General features: G+C 42.8%; 1 protein-coding gene across 8 annotated transcripts in view; it reads left to right on the plus strand.

The window, feature by feature from the left end:
* CTNNA2 (catenin alpha 2) overlaps positions 1-19,506 on the plus strand; it is a 653,992-nt gene that overhangs the window by 115,617 nt on the left and 518,869 nt on the right. The gene's annotated exons all lie outside the window — the stretch shown is intronic.

Genomic DNA, 19,506 nt, shown 5'->3' on the forward strand with positions numbered 1-19,506 from the left:
TTTAGGTAAAGGTAAAAGTTCCCCTCGCACATCTGTATGTATGATCAGAATAATAACGTCTGACGGTCTCCTTGGAAGTATGCAGGAAATGCCCACAAGTATTCTTTTCGAAACCTACAGCTAAAAAATTACAGGGTAAAATTCTATCACAAAAATAATTTCATCCTGCTTAAAGGGAAAGGGTTCCCCTCGCACATATGGGCTAGTCTTTCCCTACTCTAGGGGGCGGTGCTCATCTCTGTTTCAAAGCCGAAGAGCCCAGCACTGTCGGAAGACGTCTCCGTGGTCATGTGGCCGGCATGACTTAACGCCGAAGGGGCACGGAACGCTGTTCCCTTCCCACCAAAGGTGGTTCCTATTTTTCTACTTGCATTTTTACATGCTTTCAAACTGCTAGGTTGGCAGAAGCTGGGACAAGTAATGGGAGCTCACTCCGTTACGCGGCGCTGGGGATTCGAAGCGCCATACTGCCAACCTTCTGATCGACAAGCGCAGCATCTTAGTCACTGAGCCACCGCATCCCTTTATCTTAGTTTTAATCTGAGTGCTGATTGCAGGCTAGGAGAGTTTTTAGGTCTGCCTTCTTGCTTCCTTTTTCCTTTTTTTTGTTTGTCTGCTTTGAACTATATGTAGATATCAATGTAATTCCTTTAAATTGAGTTTGGCTCGTGGTGCCTTCATGGGACAAATCCCTTGGGTTTTCTTGGCAACCCTAAGAAAGGCGTTTGTCATTGCTTTTTTTTCTTTTTCTTTTCACAACTTTGCAATCTAGTCTGTAGCCCTGGGATTTCCTGTTGGCTTTTCATCCAGTACTAACTAGGTCGAGTTCTTCTTGCTTTTTTTTTTTTTTTTTGAAACTCACCAAGGTCAGAAGGACTCTCCTGCTTAACTTGGCATTGATAAAATGTTCCACAATTTAGTTTCATTAATTCTGCAGAGAAGCAAAGTTTCCAATGATTTTAGCATCAGCATTTATGGCAACCAAAAGGGGGGCTAAATGTGATATCTGAAGGATAGTATAAAATTCTAAGGTGGAAAGGTACCTTGGAGGTCTTCTAATCCAACCTCCTGCCCAAGACTCAAATGGTTGTCCACCTTCATTGTTGGAGCACCCACAGTTCTGGGAGGCAAGCTGTTCCACTGATTAATTGTTCTCTTTAGTTCTAGGTTGGATTTCCCTCTGACGAACTTCCATCCATTCCTCTTGTCTTGCCCTCAGGTGCTTTGCAAAATATTTGCCATAAAGTTTTGATTTTTTAAAAAGAGCTATTATTTCTCCATAGAGGTGGAGATAGCATCCAGACATGGGTTGACCTCATCCACTCACTGATAGGACTGATTCTGTTGAAGCTGTTAAGCCACACTCTTGTCGCTAGGCACATCCAGCTTTCGACTCAGTCCCTCAGTAAGAATGGAGGTGTCATCGATTAGCTCTCCCAAAATTCTGAAATTGATCTGAAAGAAAATTAGTAATTCGGTGGAAAAATTTGGATTTGTGAGTAATCCCCTGACCATTCCTATTTTGGCTTGGGCCTCAGCCTTGGGGCTGCGGCTCCTGATGCCCCTAGTGGGAACAGGAAAGGACTGGCCCCCGGTGCCTCTGCCAGCGAAAACAGAGCTCCGTTTTCGCTGGCAGAGGGTTGCAGGAGGCCGTCCCAGTCAAAAATGGAGCTTGGGAGCCTGTTTTCACTGGCAGAGCACTTGGGTTTGAAATAGAGTTTGACACCCCTGGGATAGTCCTTGCAAAGAGTGGGGCCAATATGCTGTTGCTTTTTAAAGAAATGACTTCATTTAAATATTGTTTTATTGTTCCACACATTCATGTTTTGGACTTCAGTCCTGAGTCTGTACGGCATATGCTAAGATATTTTTAACTTGTCTGAATATATTATGGATCTAAATATTTTTTATGTTTGATTCAATTTGCATGCTGCCCCACTCTAAACGAATTCTGGGTAGCTCTCAATAATCAAACAATGCAGAAAACTATAAAATGTGGGCAATTTGCCAAAGCAGTATTAAAAAAAAAAAGAAGCACATCTTTAGTATATTTGAATTCTCACACTTGCATACTCAAGTTGTTTAACATAATTATAGAATTTCATTATTTGGAGCCCCATAGATAAGGGAACAGAAATTCTTTTTGCAGTGATTCTTATTATAATCCTCTTTTTATATCTAATATATAAATATTAATATAATATATATTTAATCTCCAAGAGCTGCTATAATCAGTGTAGGTTTTTTATGCATGAACAAATACTATAGAAATTATTTTAGGGTGTGTGTGTATTAAAGCTATGGGCTATTATCATTAATAGCATATGTAAATATTTAACTATGGTATCTGGATTCTTCATGCCCTTATGGTCCAAAGGCTGATATTTCAGTATAAGGAAGATAAATGTATGCGCCCGTTTGCTGAATGCATTGAAGACTTGATTGTACTTGACATCAATGAGTGGATTGCTTATAGATGTAAGCTTTGCATGGACAGGTGGGTTGCTGCCGGTTGGGCAAACCGGTAGTGGCCGCGGCGGTGGGAGGGTCTGCCTCTGCGCATGCGCAGAAGGGCAAGCACGAGCAAAGCGGTAGCGCTGGGATTTGCAACCCACCTCTGGGTATAATCAAATATGGGGACTTATTTGTATAGAATACAATAAGTTAAAATATTGTCATGTTCGTATATTAGAAATATATACATCTTCAATAATATGTGCAACAGACAGCTGTGCACAGAATTATAACGTTATGATGATATATATTACATTTCCTTTGTCATCTTTTTTTAAATTTTCTGTCATAAGACTTTTAATATGTTTTTTTCCTTCTATTTGACGATGTATTTATTTTTGTGTTTTGCTCCTTTATGTTTTTTTTTGTTATAAAATAAAAAGCAGTAAAATAATTGCAATACAGATGATGCTCGACTTACAACAGTCCATTTAGTGACCATTTGAAGTTACAATGGCAGTGGAAAAAAGTGACGTGACCGTTTTTCACACTTACGACCAATGCAGCAGCCCCCAAGGTCCTGTGATCAAAATTCAGAGGGTCAGCAACTGTTTCTTATTTATGACGTTTGCTGTGTCCCAGGGTCATATGATCACCTTTGCGACTTTCTGACAGGCAAATTCATTTAACAACTGTGTTACTAACTTAACAACTGCAGTGAGTCACTTAACTGTGGCAAGTAAGATTGTAAAATGGGGCCAGATTCACTTAACAAATGCTTCACTTAGCATGATAAATTTTGGGCTCATTCATGGTCATAAGTCGAGGACTACCTGTATGTAATATTTATTATATATTTATTCTACTTCTACAGCCACCCATCTCAATCCAACTGAGTCTAGGCCATGAGCAACATCTCAATAATTAAAACCACAAAACCATAAAAACTGTTACAAATTATACATATAGGAAACCAAGAGTTATCATCATAATTACATAAAAGCAGGAATCAATGTGCAAGTTAGTATCAAAAATGTATGATTGATACTGTATATTGTGTGCATGTCTTCCATTAAATCAAGTAGTAGTAATTAGATTATATTTCAGACCTTCTCGTGAACTGGAACGGTGCATATTAATTTAATTGTGCAGGAGTGAAAATTTCAGAATTACTTTTGTGGGTATTTGTTGTACAATACAATATCTTCAGTAGTTTACATAATGCATGTGAAAGAAGGAATACAATTTTACTCTGTTAAAACACCATTTTTGCTGTTAATTGATTTTAGTAATTAGCAGTTGAGATAATAATGTAATGTGCCTCTGCAAAGATGAATGGGCATTTTTAAGAATGTGTGCACTTAGCTGTAATTGGTCTTTTTAATGGGTTCAAATATAAATCTGTGAAGAACATTTGCAAAAATGAAAGAACAGTTTATGGAAGACTGTGGGAAACCATTTAATATTTTCCCATATAAGAGCCGTAATGGCGCAGTGGTTAGACTGCAGTACTACAGGCTAACTCTGCTCACTGCCAGGGGTTCGATCCTGACAGATTCAAGGTTGACTCAGCCGTCCATCCTGGTGAGGTAGTAAAATGAGGACTCAAATTATTGGGGGCAATACGCTGACTCTGTAAATGGCTTAATGAGTGCTGTAAAGCACTATGAAGCGGTGTATGTATGTATGTATGTATGTATGTATGTATGTATGTATGTATGTATGTATGTATGTATATAAAAACCAAACTTGGTACCCAGATGACTTAGTTTCTGAAAACAAATACTGTGGGGGTAAGACATCCCTAAAACCCTTGGGTGTGTGTGTTCTGTTAGGGTACTGCCTGTTGTGCCGTAAAATGGCTTCTACTTACTGCCGTAAAATGGCTTCTACTGTACATTGCAGTGGAGTTGACATGGTAATAGCTTCACAGTCCTCCACAAGGAGGCTCCCTCTGGTAAGGGGGAAAATCCAATATTAGAAATTATGTTTGGTCCGGACATTTTCTCCCTATAAATAAATCCCCGGGCAACGCCGAGTTATCAGCTAGTAAGTGATATTTCCATTGCTATATGTGTGATGGTATTTCCTTTTATAAATGCTTTAGGGCTGTTATGAAGAGGTGTGAGAGTATTACCAGTATGAATTCCCAACTTGCTTACACATATACGTAGTAGGAACATATGCTTCAGCATGGAAACAGATGCTGTCAATTGAAATGATTTAACTACATATATATTTAAACATTACAGCTACACACGCACACAACACCAAACAGAAAAGACCAATCAAGCAGCTCTTATTGACTTACTCTCTCTACAACTTTGAATTAGAAACATCTCAAAGCAATTAAAATATTTATTGATATCCTGCCTTTATTATTATTTTTTTATAAATATGCTCAATACTCTTTCCTCCTCTTGTTTTCCCCCACAACAGCCACCTTTTGAAGTGAGTTGGACTGAGAGAGAGTGATTGGCCCAAAGTCACCCCATTGGCTTTCATGGCTAAGGCAGGACTAGAACTCACAGTCTCCTGGTGATTGACCCAAATTCACCCAGCCAGGTTTTATATCTAAGGCAGGACTAGAACTCACTGTCGCCTGATGATTGACCCCAAATTATCCTGCTGCTTTTTGTGCCTAAGGTGGAACTAGAACTCACTGTCTCCTGGTTTCTAGCTTAGAGTCTTAACCAAACAAATAGACCAAACAATATGAGGGGTCTTTTGTACTATCTGAGCTTGCTTGTTTTCTTGTAGATGTTTCATTACCCAACTAGGTAACATCATTAGTGTTAATAAGGATTGTGGTTTGCTGTCAATTTCTATTCTGGTATCTTGCCCTGTCAGTGTGGGTGGTCTTAAGAGATTTTTTGATTGGAGTGTTTACTGATCGCTCTTTGGCAGTTTCTTGTTTGGGGTATTGCTTACTTGAAACAAAAACCAAAAAAAATGCAATAAAAATGCAATAAAAAGACATTTTAAAATGCTAAATATATAATAAGAAAAAGAGAAAAGTAGGAACAAAACCCTGTTCCTCCAACATTCACACAAAGTCCTGGTGAAGAGACTGTTGTGGCTCGCCAGCAGCCTGCAGAGCTGGCAGAAGATTCAGACAGTGAGGAGGTTGGGGAGGAACCTGGGCCAGTCCTGGAGTCTGGGGAAGGTTCTGATGAGGGCTCTGTGTCGGAGGCAGAGAGGGGGCCAGGGCCCTTCAGATTCAGACATCAGTGGGGCAGAAGAACAGCTGGAGCCTGTTCCCAGTGTGCGCATGCATAGTTGCCAGATGAAGGGAACAGCTAAGAACAGGGGTCGACTTGGGAGGAAGGCCACAGGTGGACGATGAATGGCCCCTCCCAGAGGAAATAAAAGAGGGGCGAAAGGGGAGTGGAGTTTGCAGGAGACAATTAGTTTGCTTAATTGGTTCATGGCTCTCCGAGACTCCTTGCCAAGTTTTGCAGATATCGGCCTTTCAGCTCTCCAAGCCAGAGAAGGTCTGTGACTGTAAATCCTCCATTGAAAGACTTTGCTGGGTGTGAATGAGCAGAATTCACAGTCAATTAATAAAAGGGTTTTTTGTCAGGCCCAGGAGTTGTTTCATGCTCTGGTGAAGCCTCGGTTGGAACAAGGTCATTAAAAGACGCAGCATTGGTAGCATGGTAGAACTCAGGGTAGAGAATATTTGAGAATGTAAGCAGTGTCTTCCTACAGTTCTTGGTATTCATACCCGCACTTTGCAACAGTATTCTTGGTTAATTATGTCTACAGTGGTGTCATGTCTCCTGGATAGAACTTGTTTAGGCCTTATAACCTTATAACCTTGAAGTTACCCCAGTAACTAATTAGCAGGAAGTGCAGTTGTTTTGACACAGGTGCAGTGTGTATCTCCAGGTACCCTGTTTGGAAAATTGGCCAATGCATTCTGTCACAGATTTACTTTTGATGCAAGATTTGGCTTCTAAATGGTTTTAAAATGTCTGGGTTTTTTGTTTTGTTTTCACCATTCAGTTGTGTCTCACTCTTGGCCCAGCTTCTTTTCAGTTGTCGGATGTTCGACTTTGTGTCCACTTTGATGTTATCAAGCCAGCATGTTCTTTTCCTTGCCCCTTCTTCTTGTTCCTCTAACCAATCCTAGCATCATTGACTTCTCCAATGAATTTGCACGCTCGACATGGCCAAAGGAAATGTGTCTTAGGTACTTTCAAAAGCTTCCCTTTACGCAGTGTAAGAGAAAACGAAATAGAAACATTTCCCATTACTACTGTGAGAAGGATCTTGGAGTCCTAGTGGACAACCATTTAAATAACAGCCAGCCGTGTGCAGCAGCTGCCAAAAAAGCCAACACAGTTCTAGGCTGCATCAACAGAGGGATAGAATCAAGATCACGTGAAGTGTTAATACCACTTTATAAGGCCTTGGTAAGGCCACACTTGGAATCCGGCATTCAGTTTTGGTCTCCACGATGTAGAAAAGATGTGGAGACTCTAGAAAGAGTGCAGAGAAGAGCAACAAAGAGGATTAGGAGGCTAAAACATATGAAAAACGGCTGCAGGAATTGGGTATGCCTAGTCTAGTGAAAAAAAGGACCAAGGGTGTCATGATAGCAGTCTTCTGATATCTCAGGGGTTGCCACAAAGAAGAGGGAGTCAAACTATTCTCCAAGGCACCTGAGGGCAGGACAAGAAGCAAGGGATGGAAATTAATCAAGGAGAGAAGCAACCTAGAACTGAGGAGAAATTTCTGACAGTCAAAAAAATGAGTGGAACAACTTGCCTCCAGAGGTTGTGAAAGCTCCAACACTTGCAGGGGGTTGGACTAGAAGACATCTAAGGTCCCTTCCAACTCTGTTATTCTATTCTATTCTACTAAACCTCTAATATCTGTATCTGGAAATAGCTTACTCATCGGAAGGTTACTAAACTTCTATAAATCTTCCTAATGAAAGCTCCGAGAGACATGCCTTGGGGGTTCTTTGCTTCCAATTCACGTAGCCTTTTAGATGGAGCAAGTTTCATATGGGCTTTCAAAAATATTGATGACTCTTTGATACCTTATGAATATAAGTAAATGTAAAGTCCAAAAGAAAAGGTATTTCCCCTCAAAAGGCGGTTAAACAGAACCAGTTCTCACTGCTTTTGCATTATGCGAAGTGCCTCTATTGAAGGATTTCAGGGGAAATTCTATGGTCTTAGGAGGAATGGAGCAGCTGGGCAACAGACTCCTTTTGTTTTCTGCATCTCTAGGGAAAGATTGCGAAGGCTTCCAGAGCTCTTTGCTATCCCTCAATTGTATTTCAGGTTTTCTTTTTGCTGCTTCTATATGCAGAACCCTAAATAGCTGCGTTCTGAAGAACCAGTAGAGTCCTTCAAAACACCGTATTTTTCGGACTATAAGACGCACCTAGCTTTTGGGTAGGAAAACAAGGGGGGGAAAATCTGCCTCTGCCTCCCAGCATCCATCCCAGAATTCATCTGGCCCGTTTGCCGCCCCCCCCCAACCTGTTCGCTGCCGCCACAGCCCATTCGCCGTGGTCCATTCACCACAGCCTATTTGCAGCTGCCTATTTGCCACAGCCTGTTCACGGCCCATTCGCCACTGGTGTCTGTTTGCTGCCCCCCCGTTCACTATCGTGGCGGCCCGTTTTAGAACAGCTGATCGGTGCCTCCCCAACCCTCCCCTCCCCAACACAATATTCAGAGTATAAGACTCACAGACATTTCCACCCACTTTTGGGGGGAAGGGGTGCGTCTTATACTCTGAAAAATATGGTACTTTACTAAGTGCTTATATTTGAGAAGTTCCATCAGCATTTATGCCTCAATCCTCCCGTCAGATGAAAGTAGCCTGCAATTTGTTTCATTTGTTTCCTGTTCGTATTTTATATTTATTCCATCTATCCATATCTTATTAGTTGTAATGGGTTTGTGCCTTGTCTCTTATAGTAACAGTCATAGAGTTGGAAGGGACCTTGGAGGTCATCTAGTTGAACCCCCTGCTCTCGCAGGAGACCTACACTATTTCCGATATGGCAGTCCAGTCTCTTCTTAAAAGCGTCCAGTGTTGGGGCATTCACAATTTCCAAAGGCAATTTGGTTTATTGTTCTCACTGTTAGGAATTTTCTCCTTAGTTCTAGGAGTTCACTTTCTAAATAAGTTGTCCCTCTCTTCCTTGAGGCAACCCTTCAAGTATTGGAAGACTGCTGTCATGTCACCCCTGACCTTTCTTTTCACTAGACTACAATTCCTGCAATCGTTCTTCATATGTTTTAATAGAATAGAATAGAATTTTTTATTGGCCAAGTATGATTGGACACACAAGGGATTTGTCTTTGGTGCATATGCTCTCAGTGTACATAAAAGACAAGATATATTCATCACGAATCATAAGGTACAGCACTTAACGATAGTCATAGGGTACAAATAAGCAATCAAATCTTCCTAGGAAACAATAAAAATCTTAAGGATACAAGCAACAAAGTTATAATCATACAGTCGTAAGTGGGAGGAGATGGGTGATTGGAATGATGAGAAGATTAATAGTAATAGTAATGCAGACTTAGTAAATAGTTTGACAGTGTTGAGGAATTATTTGTTTAGCAGAGCGATGGTGTTCGGGAAATTTAATTTCTAGGCCCTAATCATTTTTGTTGCTCAAAAGGGTTATCAAAGAGCTCCTTATTCAAGCACATTATTTCTATAAGTCAGGGGTGTCCAAACTTGGGAACTTTAAGACTTGTGGACTTCAACTCCCAGAATTCCCCAGCCAGCCATGCTGGCTGGGGAATTCTGGGAGTTGAAGTCCACAAGTCTTAAAGTTCCCAAGTTTGGACACCCCTGCTATAAGTTGTTTCATATTTTTAAATTATTGTGTTTAATTTATATTATTTTTCAGACTTTACCAACCATTCTAATTTTTTCCCCGTAAGGATGTTCATCCATGTGGGATGTCTATGGAGATTCTCAGATTTTCTAGTTTTTCTTTGAACTCCTCAGAAATGAAGAAGCTTCTTGGATCAGAAGCGAAATGTCTTCCAAGAAAAACCAGAAAGTCCAGTTCCCTCTTGAAAAAGCACATTTGGGACATCAATGTGGGTTTTTTTCCCCTCCTTTGCCTACTACAGTCAATTGTCCTGAAATCTTGAGTTTCTCAAAGTCTTTAGATTTCCCTTCCTGAAAAATGATGAATTCTAGGAGGTTACAATTATCTTTTCCTAAGGTTGCTGCAACTTCCATTTCCTCAACTATTTTTCCATTGTTAGTCCAGCATAGCTGACCCCCTAATTCCATTCTTGACCTTTTAGATGATGGGGGGGTCATCCTCAAGGCCGAGGATGAACATGTTGGCTCTCCTACTTGCTGCAAAGTTTGATTCCCAGCTGATGTCAGGGTAACTAAAATCCCCCATCTCATCTATCTGACTTGGTCAGATTTCATCTGTACTTTTTCCTTTGGTGACCTGTGTTATATACTCAGAGCAGTCATTCGGTTTCTTTCTTCCTTGATTCAGCAGGTGTTTTTTTTCTCAATCGCATTGGCTGTTGCTGTGGGGAACAGTTACTAATTAGTAATTAATGAGATAAAAATCAAATAAATAAAATGAAATTTCCACATGGGTATAAACATGCCTCCCTCTCTCTTTCCTCTATCTTATCTATCTATCTTATCTATCTATCTATCTATCTATCTATCTATCTATCTATCTATCTATCTATCTATCTATCTATCTATCATCTATCTATCTATCTATCTATCTATCTATCTATCTATCATCTATCTATCATCTAATATCTCTCTCTCACTCCATCCATCCATCATCTATCCTCTCTCTCTCATATCTAATATAGATCTCTATCTATCTATCTATCTATCTATCTATCTATCTATCTATCTATCTATCTATCTATCAATCATCTATCATCTAATATCTCTCTCTCACTCCATCCATCCATCATCTATCCTCTCTCTCTCTCATATCTAATATAGATCTCTCTCTCTCTCTCTCTTTCTATCTATCTATCTATCTATCTATCTATCTATCTATCTATCTATCTATCATCTATCTATCTATCTATCTATCTATCTATCTATCTATCTATCTATCTATCTATCTATCATCTATCTATCATCTAATATCTCTCTCTCACTCCATCCATCCATCATCTATCCTCTCTCTCTCTCATATCTAATATAGATCTCTATCTATCTACCTATCTATCTATCTATCTATCTATCTATCTATCTATCTATCTATCTATCTATCATCTATCATCTATCATCTAATATCTCTCTCTCACTCCATCCATCCATCCATCATCTATCCTCTCTCTCTCTCATATCTAATATAGATCTCTCTCTCTCTCTCTCTCTCTCTCTCTCTCTCTCTCTCTCTCTCTCTATCTATCATCTATCATCTAATATCTCTCTCACTCCATCCATCCATCCATCCATCCATCCATCATCTATCCTCTCTCTCTCATATCTAATATAGATATCTCTCCATCTCTCTCTCTCCCCCTCTCTCTCTCCCTCTCTCTCTCCCTCTCTGTCTGTCTGTCTGTCTATCTATCTATCTATCTATCTATCTATCTATCTATCTATCTATCTATCTTATCTATCATCTAATATCTCTCTCACTCCATCCATCCATCATCTATCCTCTCTCATATCTAATATATATATATATATATATATATATATATATATATATATATATATATATATATATATATATATATATATATATATATATCTCCATCCATCCATCCATCCATCCATCCATCCATCCATCCATCCATCCATCCATCCATCCATCCATCCATCCATCTATTATCTATCCTCTATCTATCTATCTATCTAGCTATCTAGCTATCTAGCTATAGCTATCTATCTATCTATCTATCTATCTATCTATCTATCTATCTATCTATCTATCATCTAATATCTCTCTCTCACTCCATCCATCCATCCATCATCTATCCTCTCTCTCTCATATCTAATATAGATATCTCTCCATCCATCTCTCTCTCCATCCATCTCTCTCCCTCCCTCTCTCTCTCCCTCTCTGTCTGTCTGTCTGTCTGTCTGTCTGTCTGTCTGTCTGTCTGTCTATCTATCTATCTATCTATCTATCTATCTATCTATCTATCATCTATCTATCTATCTATCTATCTATCTATCTATCTATCTATCTATAATCTAATATCTCTCTCTCACTCCATCCATCCATCCATCATCTATCCTCTCTCTCTCATATCTAATATAGATATCTCTCCATCCATCTCTCTCTCCCTCCCTCTCTCTCCCACTCTCTGTCTGTCTGTCTGTCTATCTATCTATCTATCTATCTATCTATCTATCTATCTATCAATCTATCATCTATCTATCTATCTATCTATCTATCTATCTATCTATCTATCTATCTATCTATCTATCTATCTATCCAGCTATCATCATCTAATATCTCTCTCACTCCATCCATCCATCCATCCATCTATTATCTATCCTCTCTCTCTCTCTCTCTCTCTCTCTCTCTCTCTCTCTCTCTCTCTCTCTCTCTCTCTGTGTGTGTGTGTGTGTGTTTGTGTGTGTGTGTGTGTGTGTGTGAGATGATTTCAGTCCCACCAGATTTTAGTAACACCAACAATGTCATGTTTGTTCCTTCATCATCCAATTTTGAGTTCTCCCATTTTGTTTCCCATATTCTTGTGCTGTGGTGTGTAAGCATGTCAGCCATTTATGTTTGCCTAGTATATCTCCTGGTTTGATCTTGAGGATATCCCTCTACTAGGTCTTTCCTTGTTTTAAAATTTACCAGTGTTGGATATATGCCTCAAGTGCGGTTCTGAGTTTTGGTCTTCCTCCTCCTCCACTTTCAGTTTAAATCCTACCAGATCTGGGCAAAACATGTTCTAAATACATTCCCTCCCCTCCCAGAGTTTGTGAGATGCAATCCATTTCTCAATGCAAGTCCTTGCATGTAATGTAGATCCTGATCCAGGAATTCAGCATTTTCTCAGGGACATTCAGAGTCTTCTGTTCTCAAGCCATGACCTTCGGTTAGAAGTGTGAACAAAAATCATATCTGTGCTCCAAACTCTTTTGTCTTCCTGACAAGCTCATGATAGCCTCACGATAATTTCCATTTTTTTTCTGGCAGTATCATTTGTTCCAGGTTAAAGCAGAAAAAAGGGACGGTATTCAGCAGTCAGGTCAGCTTCTCTATAAATCTGGGAAAGACCACATCTCTTAATATAATGTCTAGTCTACAGATTACTCTCTCCATTCTTCACAGCAGTAAGTCATCCATTGCCACCGCATGGCTGTTCCTCTCTGGGAAAGCTATTGAGCCATGGTGGCAGAGTGGTTAGAGTGCAGTACTGCAGGGTACTTCTGCTGACTGCCGGTTGCCTGGAGTTTGGCAGTTTGAATCTCACCGCCCTGCCGCCCTGTTTTTTCGGGTGACCCGCTCTCTCTTATCACAGAGGACGCGGGAAGCCCCTTTACAGGGCAGAGCAGAGGAGTTTGGGGAATATCTGCAGGACAAAATCGCTCAGATCCGGAGCGGATGGGCCCCCTTCAGTGGACCAGAGGAGCCGCCAACAGTGAGTCTTGTGAGACCATTCTGGGAGGAGTTTGATTCTGTTGCCCCCGAGGATTTGGATAGGTTGCGTGGACGGCTGCGACCGACCACATGTTTAATGGACCCGTGTCCCTCCTGGTTGGTACTGGCATCCTGGGAAGTGACACGAGGCTGGCTACTGGGCTTGGTGAACGCCTCTTTGAGTGAGGGGTCCTTACCTGCCGCCTTGAAAGAGGCGGTGGTGAGGCCCCTACTCAAGAGGCCTTCCCTTGACCCAACGGAGCTAGTTAATTATTGTCCAGTCTCCAACCTTCCCTTTTTGGCAAAGGTTGTAGAGAATGTGGTGGCACAGCAGTTTCCACGACACCTTGAGGAATCCGAATATCTAGACCCACGCCAGTCTGGCTTCCGGCCCGGACACAGCACGGAGACGGCCTTGGTCGCGTTGGTCGATGATCTCTGGAGGGCCAGAGATAGGGGTTGTTCCTCTATCCTGGTCCTATTAGATCTCTCGGCGGCTTTTGATACCATCGACCATGGTATCCTATTGCGCCGGCTGGGGGGGATGGGAGTTGGAGGCACCGTTCTGCGGTGGTTCGGCTCCTACCTCTCTGACCGGACGCAATGTGTGTTGGCAGGGGGGCAGAGGTCGACCCTAAGGTCACTCACTTGTGGGGTGCCTCAGGGGTCGGTCCTCTTGCCCCTTCTGTTCAATGCATATGTGAAGCCGCTGGGGGAGATCATCCGTGGTTTTGGGGTGGAGTATCATCTGTACGCTGATGATACGCAGCTGTACATTTCCACCCCAGACCACCCCAACGAGGCTGTCGAGGTGATGAACCGGTGTTTGGAAGCCGTCGGGGGCTGGATGGGGGACAACAGACTCAAGCTCAACCCCTCCAAGACTGAGTGGCTGTTCAGTCAGTTGATTCCATCACTGACCATAGGGGGCGAGCAATTGCCCCCCGTGGAACGGGCGCGCAATTTGGGCGTCCTCCTAGATGCCCGGCTGTCAATGGATGACCATGTGGCAGCCGTGGCAAGGGGGGCGTTCCACCAGGTTCGCCTGGTGGGCCAATTGCGCCCCCTACTGGACCGGGATGCCCTACGCACGGTCACTCATGCACTGGCGATGGCTCGGCTGGACTACTGCAATGCCCTCTACATGGGGCTTCTCTTGGGACGCGCTCGAAGACTGCAGCTAGTCCAGAACGCAGCCGCGCAGGCTATTATGGGGAGTACTAGGTACTCCCACGTAACACTGCTCCTGCTCGAGCTGCACTGGCTGCCTGTGGTCTTTCGGGTGCGTTTCAAGGTGCTAATTACTATCTTTAAAGCGCTCCATGGCTCAGGACCTAGGTACTTGCGGGATCGCATCCTACCACACACTTCCCTGCGACCGATTCGCTCTCACAGGGAAGGACTCCTCCGGGTGCCGTCCGCTAAGCAGTGCCAGCGGGCGGCGCCTAGGAGTAGAGCCTTTTCTGTGATGGGCCCAACCCTCTGGAATGACCTCCCCCCCGATATCAGAACCACCACCGACTTCTCCTCCTTTCGACGAAAACTGAAGACTCACCTGTTCCGTTTAGCCGGCCTGGCCCATTTATAGATCTATAGTTTTATTCTACCTCCTGGCAGATATTTTAATCGGGTATTTTTAGGGTATTTTTAGGGTTATTTAAATATTGTTTTTTAACTACTTTGCTTCGATATGTACAGTTTCTTATTGCCTCCTCTTTTATGTTTGTATTTTCTATCTATTGATGTGTTTTTATCTGACTGTACACCGCCCCGAGTCCCTTTGGGGAGAGGGGGCGGTATAAAAATCTAAATAAAAGTAAAGTAAAAGTAAAGGCTCAAGCCTTCCATCCTTCCAAGATGGGTAAAACGAGGACCCATATTGTTGGGGGCAATATGCTGACTCTGTAAACCTCTTAGAGAGGGCTGTAAAGCCCTATGAAGCAGTATATAACTGCTATTGCCCTTCCTTCCTTCCTTCCTTCCTTCCTTCCTTCCTTCCTTCCTCTCTCTCTTAATTCCCTTTTTCATTCTCCTTCCTGGTGGTGCAGTGGTTAGAATGCAATGTTGCAGACTAATTCTGCCAACTGCCAGGAGTTCAATCCTGACCGGCTCAAGGTGGACTCAGCCTTCCATCCTTCCGAAGTGGGTCAAATGAGGACCTAGATTGTTGAAGGCAAGAGGCTGACTCTGTAAACTGCTTAGAGAGGGCTGTAAAAGCACTCTAAAGCGGTACGTCTAAGTGTGATTGCTACCCTCTTTCCAAATGTCTATGAGTCACAATTTATGGGGAGGACCTGAAATTGATTGGGCAGCTTCCTCAACAGGAACGATCATCTAGTTTTCTTGTCTTCCAGGTCCCATGCTGAGGCCTCTCCCCTGGATATTCCCTGTTTTCTTTGTCTTGTTTTTGGAGACATCCTTTTGCCTTATCTAGAAACCCCTCAATTCATCACAGGATGGAAGGCCTCCAGCCCCTCTGTCTTCTCTTTCAATGCTGCAGTGAGTTTGCCCTTGGCATAGTTGATTCAATTGAAGTTGTCCTCAAGCAAAAACACAAGCATGGTACTTGTCTGGAATGGTGGAGGCTCTCCTGCTTGAGCAAGGGGTTGGATGAGAAGACCTCCAAGGTCCCTTCCAACTCTGTTATTCTGTTATACTTACCTTGCAAGTCAACACAATACTTCCCTTCTTATCCATGTCTCTAAATCTCCCAAGGCTTGTGCAGCTCAGACATTCTCCCTTTTCCACACTGGTTGGTATCGGTTCTAGATAACAAAGAACACAGAATAACAATATTCCTGCTGCCTCCCCCCCCCCCATTTTAGAAATCTCACAGCCCCTTTCTGTATAGACTTGGCCAGACCTACCTTGCCTTCTCTTATCAGCTGCTACCACTCAGACCCTTCCACTCAGAGGTTTTCTGTTGCCTCTTTGTGCTGCTCTCCAAAGCTTTTTAATGATGTGTTAAATGCTGCCCTGATTTTTAGTCTTTTACTTTCTGTATTGTTATCATGTTTTTAATTGCTCCTTTCATTTTGCAAAACATTTTAATTGTTTTCAAAAACTTTAGTTAGTTGTTTTAATTGTTAATCACTTCAAGACCACTTCTTTGTTCGGTTTAGACCCTACTCTGGATGGCTCATAATAAAAGGCAATAGGAAAAAAATTACAAAACGCCGCACAAATGGCAAACCCAGTTAACATACAAGCGAATATCATCTGAGACTCCAACCATCCTAATCCACAGCCTGGAAGGAGAGACAGGTCTTTAAAGCTTTCTAGAGTGTTAATGCTGGGAAAGATGGAGGTCAAAAGAAGAAGGGAGACAACAGACAGAGAAGGAGGTGGCTGGATGGAGTCACCGAAGCAGTCGGCGTGAACTTCAATGGACTCCAGAGGATGGTAGAGGACAAGAAGGCCTGGAGGAACGTTGTCCAAGGGGTTGCGATGGGTCGGACATGACTTCCCAACTAACAACAACAAGAGTGCCATTGGAGGGGGAAGTGGCATGAGAAATGTTTTGAATGAATTAAAATGCCCAAGGCATTACAGTCTTTAAACTACATTGTAGTACTTTAAACTGGTCTCGAACCTGAGCTGTTGGCTTTCCAGCTGACAAGCTCAGTGTGCTTAACCGCTGAGCTATCACAATAGCAAGAGCACTTAAACTTACATACCGCTTCACAGTGCTCCACAGTCCTCTCTAAGCGGTTTACATGCTCTCTAAATCAGCATATTGCCCCCAACACCCCCTGGATGTGATAAACCTTGGCAATCTTTCTGCCGCATCCTAGATACCTGTACCAGGAAAGCACCACTTGGCTGCTCCCACCTTCCTACCTCTCCTGCTTTTGAACAACTTTCTGTGCCCTGCTGTGGATCTTTAGTTGATCTACATGGAGAACTCTCTATGTGATATCTATGTGCTCTTTGCTTCCTCTTGATGAGTTTTAAAGCAAAAAGGTGCTCCAGTCCTTTCTCCGGTAGTGGGGAGAAGCTTGCACTTGAATTGAATTGAATTCTTATTTAGCTAAGTGTGTTTAGACACACAAGGAATTTGTCTTCCGTACAGAAGAGGTACACGGTGGTTCAGTGGCTAAGACGTTGAGCTTGTCGATCAGAACGGTCGGCTGTTCAGCAGTTCAAACCCCTAGCGCCGCTTAATGGAGGGAGCTCCCGTTACTTATCCCAGCTTCTGCCAACCTAGCAGTTTGAAAGCACATTAAAAAAATGCAAGTAGAAAAATAAGAACCGTCTTTGGTGGGAAGGTAACAGCGTTCCGTGCGCCTTCGGCATTTAGTCATGCTGGCCACATGACCACAGACAGCGTGGTCTTCGGACAGCGCTGGCTCTTTGGCTTTGAATCAGAGATGAGCACTACCCCCTAGAGTCGGGAACGACTAGCACATATGTGCGAGGGGAACCTTTACCTTTATCTTACAGAAGCGTTTGTAACTTAAGTTATTAGCATATTCTTTGGGTAAGAAGAGAATAGAGAACTTGCACCAGACCATGCAAGTCATCACAACCTCTTCCTTCGCCTCCTCCTCCTTTTCCTTCTCCTCTTCCGCCTCCTTTTCCTTCTCCTCCTCTTCCTCCACCCTCTTCTTCTCCTCCTCCTCTTCCTCCCCCTCCTCCTCATCGTCATCCTCTTCCCCCTCCCCTCTTTCTATCAAAATGTGGATTTGACTTCTTCCTCTTTCTTCCCAAAATCCAATTTTCTCTCCATTTGTACTGATTGTGAGTTCCCAGCTGTATGTCTACTATCCTAGGGTTGTTTTCTGAAACACAGGTTAAGCTAAAGCTGCAAAAATAATAGTCCCAACATTACCGGCCCCCTAAAAGCATGCTGCAAACGTTTTTTTTTTTTTTTACACCAACCGTTTCTGACTACATCTTTTAGTTACTTCTCAGCTATGCCGGTATCCGTAGAGTAGATGTGCCTACTTGAAGAGCAGAAGAATTTATATGTTGGCATCTACACAATAACCTTTTGGGGATTTGAAGTCAGCGCAATGTGCATTTCGAGCTACAGTGTTTGGTGACTTGCTGAGATGGCGATGAATTATTGGACTTGCTCAAGATGCTACTGTCAGAATAAGGTCACAGATTCTTTAAACCATGTCATTTTTTATCCTGATGGTTCTTAATCTGGTATTAAAATGCCATGAACATTGACTTATCTTGTATAGCAGGTTATTCAGTTATCGGAGATAATAGCAACATCATATTTCATGCCATGCCGTTATTTTAACATGTATTCTCATTTTCGGGCCAGGGTGTCCCCAGATTCTTTTGAATGCTGAAATAACAGAGTTAGAGTTAGTCCTCAATTTACAACCCTTTGTTTTGCAATAATTTGAAGTTATGACAGCCTCAGAAAAAGGAACCTATGACCCATCCTTGAACTTACAACCAGAGGTGGTATTCAGCAGGTTCTGACCAGTTCTGGAGAACCGGTAGCAGAAATTTTGAGTAGTTTGGAGAACCGGCAAATACCACCCCTGGCTGGCCCCACCCCCATCTATTCTCTGCCTCCTGAGTCCCAGCTGATCGGCGTCCCAGTTGATAGGCTGCGTCTTCTTCTGTTGCTGTGCACAGGAGAATGGAGCTGGAAAACTGGTGAGTGGGATGGGTTAGGGAATGGGGATTTTACAGTAACCTTCCCCTGCCACACCCACCAAGCCACGCCCACCAAGCCATGCCATGCCCACCAAGCCACACCCACAGAACAGGCAGAAAAAAAATTGAATCCCACCACTCCTTACAACCATGGCACCATGGGTTGTGGTTATCAACCAGATGACCTTGGCTAATACTGAAGGAGCTTCTCTGTCGATCTGGAGGCCCTGAAAAAATTCAGAAGGTTTTTTCCTGGGCAGCCTCCAGCATCTCCCTATATCACTGTTGCTTGATGCCGATCTCTCTTTGCTTTAGCTGGGCAAATGGGATGACCTTGAATGACCCAGATGGGGTTATACAGATAATCCTCAACGTACCACCACCATTGATCCCAAAATTTATGCTGCTAAGTGAGAAATGTGTGAGTTTTGCCTCCTTTTACGATTTTTCTTGCCACATCTGTTCGGGGAATCACTGCAGTTGTTAAATTAGCAACATGGGTTGTTAAGGGAATCTGGTTTCCCCATTGATTTTGCTTGTCAGAAGGTCGCAAAAAGGGATCATGTTGTCGCCTGCCAGCGGCCAGCAAAGCTGCCAGCAGATTCGGACAGTAAGGAGGTTGGGGAGGAAGATGGGCCAGTCCTGGAGTCTGGGGAAGGCTCTGATGAGGGCTCTGTGTCGGAGGCAGAGATGGGGCCAGAGCCGACTGACAGTTATCAGCTGCCTTCAGACATCACTGAGGCAGACGAACAGGAGACAATCAGTTCACTTAATTGGTTCGTGACTCTCCGAGACTCCTGGCCAAGCTTTGCAGATCTTGGCCTGGCAGC

The sequence above is a fragment of the Natrix helvetica genome, assembly GCF_964273705.1.
Source record: "Natrix helvetica genome assembly, chromosome: 7".
Taxonomy (NCBI): domain Eukaryota; kingdom Metazoa; phylum Chordata; class Lepidosauria; order Squamata; family Natricidae; genus Natrix; species Natrix helvetica.